Here is a 2,814-nt window from a genome sequence, read left to right as displayed (position 1 = left end):
CAGGATGGGAGGCGGCCCTCCCTCCCCCGACCGGATCCCCTCCCTGGTGACGCACGGCCCACCACCGTGGTATCCATCGTCCTGGTCGACAAGGTCGGCCGCCGGAAGCTCCGGTCGGCCCGCCCCTCCCTGGCGGATGTGGCGGCGTGGCGGGCGGCGGCCGTGGCGAGGTGGCGTGGGGGGCGGCGGCCGTGGCGAGGCGGCGTGGTGGCGGGTGGTAGTTGTGGCGGTGGTGGAGGCCGGTGGGCGGCGGCTGTGGCGAGGCGGCGGTGGTGGAGGCCGGTGGTGGAGGCCGGTGGTGGTGGCCGGCAGTGGTGCCGGCTGGCGTTTTTGGTTTTTTTTATTTTTTTCGAAAAATATGTTTACCGAGTGTTTTTTTGTCACTCGGCGAAAGCTTCGCCGAGTGCACGACAGAAAACACTCGGCAAAGTTAACTTTGTCGACTCAAAATTTACTGTGTGCCGTTTGCCGAGTGTTACACTCGGCAAACGTTTCGCCGAGTGTTTTTGGGCTTTCGCCGAGTGCCCCAGGCACTCGGCGAACTTTCTGTTTCCGGTAGTGACTACAGTGCACACCAACCCAAGGTACCGTAGCTCTAGCAGTACAGGCACAGCAATGAATCCCCGCCATTGTATGCTCGGCAGATCTTGTCGCCTGTTCTGCTGTCCATGGTCGGAGCAGGCCGGTGTCATTAGCACGGTCCATTGGCTAGGAGTAGAAAGGCAGGCGTAGATGGCTACAGCAGGGCCAGGCGGCATCCAAGGGGTCAGATCGGAGGCACGCGCGCACGGCCGCCACGAGCCATGCCAGTGCCGGGCGCCGGGCGCGCGCCATGCACGGGCAAACAAAGGGATGGATCGATATCGATCGCGGTGGCGTGTGAATGAATCAATGAATTCAAGGCCGGCGCGGGGCATGGCATGGACCGTGTGAAAGCGAATGGGCGTTTCCCACTTCCAGGCGCCCGTTACTCCTGTCGCCCGGCCGCGCGGGCGGTCCCGGCACCGGCAGGGCATCCACGCCATGTGCGCCCGTGAGAGCGCCTGCGTCCCGACCCGCAGGCTTCGATCGGGCTCCGGACGATCCGTGGTGTGAACTGGTCGCTGCTTCGTTCAGCCCCAGTCCCAGACGTTTCTTCTACGGCCGTACATGGCGTAACTGCGCGTCCATCCACTAGAGTCCGTACGAAACGTGCGAGTGGTACCGGGGCAGTGTTCGGTTGTTGAGGACACCACTTTAGCGACGTGTGGTGTACCGGCAAAGGTAGGTGCCTCTCCGTGCCCACTGGGCTCGATCATACGTACTGAAACGAAAGTGTTTACTCTCTTCCGTGGTGCTGTGCTGCTGCACAACAACGGATTAAGTAACTTGATGACACAGTGTTAAAAGGAGCACGGATGCTTCATAGCCTCCTAGGTGCTTCGCCGAACGAGTCCAGAGCCGGCCAGCAAAAAAAGGGTTCAGAGGACATCATCATGAGTTACGGTCTTTGGCAAATGTTTCCGCCAAACTATATACCTCAATCCACAATCTTTTGCCCGGACTGTACTTGCTCTTGTCTTCAGCGTGCTATTACCTTTTTCGTCCGATGGAATCGGGTGATGAGGTGCGTGCTCAAATCATGCCGCCATGGCACCATGCTGATTGTTGAAGGTGTGCTGCTTTTTTTGTCAGCCCTGGATAATCCACATTCCCTCTAGATCTCTCTCTTGTTCACCAGCAACAGCAAGGGGGTTCTTGCAACACAGTAGCACAGCACACCTCGGGCCCGAGGAGTTCATGATACCACATCACGTAACGTCGAAGCAAAGAGGAGACCCATGTAATAGGACTGGTGCTCCAGGCTGTGAGGGAGCTGCATTATTACTTATTAAAGGTTCTGTTGGACTCTTCCTTCTCACGAAATTAGTGTAACCCCTTTTTTGGAATCGATCGTTTAAAATAGTACCCTAGATGATTTTCCAGGGGCGACATGGCATGTGCTATCGAAATATCACTCTGTTTAAAATTACAAGACGTATTTTCTTTCATTAGAATGAGACTTCAATCAACAATTACCCTATCAATATTTTATTTATATGATATAAAAGTATACTTTACAAGCTAAAATTATATATTACTAGTCATATAATTGTTTTAACAAAATGAAAGGGAAATACATCTTCTCATTTAAAGGGAGGGAGTATCAAACAAATCACGAGAACCAAGCATAAATCAATAAGAAAATTCCTATTTGATATCGGGAAAATAACTCATTATTTTTTTATTCTAAAATTTTCTTCTTCACTTATTTGCTACTTACTTTAACTTTCATCCACCCCGTCCATTCCGTTAGCCATCACCGTTCAAAATTGCCCTCCCGTCACTTGTTCTGGACGGGACTCACCCGTGCCTGCCGCCTTTTCTCGAAAAAATCTCACAAATAGGCCCCTGGCGAAACCAATTCCGGAAATGGACCCTCGCCTTGGCGCCAGTATAACGTCTTGGCGCCAGCCGTCCTGGCGCCAAGGTCCCTGCGCCCCGCCTCCGACGTAGCGCCGGCCCGCTGATGTGGCGCGGAGGCTCGGCGCCAAGATCTGTGGCGGCAAGGCGCGGCGATTTGGGGTAGGAATAACCATGACGCATCGATCTTGGGCGACAAGACTGGGCGCAGTAATCTATGGATAAAGAATGTGCGTCAAGGACGGGCGCGGACGCCAGGACGACAACGAGTCGGGGATTGGATCTACAGCAACTGTCTGCACTAAACTCGTCAGAGCGTCAAATTATGAAGTTGAAAACAAAAATTGTATTTGGAAAAAGCTCGTGGTTAAG

Source organism: Setaria italica, chromosome V, assembly GCF_000263155.2.
Source record: "Setaria italica strain Yugu1 chromosome V, Setaria_italica_v2.0, whole genome shotgun sequence".
NCBI classification, from domain to species: Eukaryota; Viridiplantae; Streptophyta; class Magnoliopsida; order Poales; family Poaceae; genus Setaria; species Setaria italica.
Note: the sequence above shows the minus strand (reverse complement) of the source record.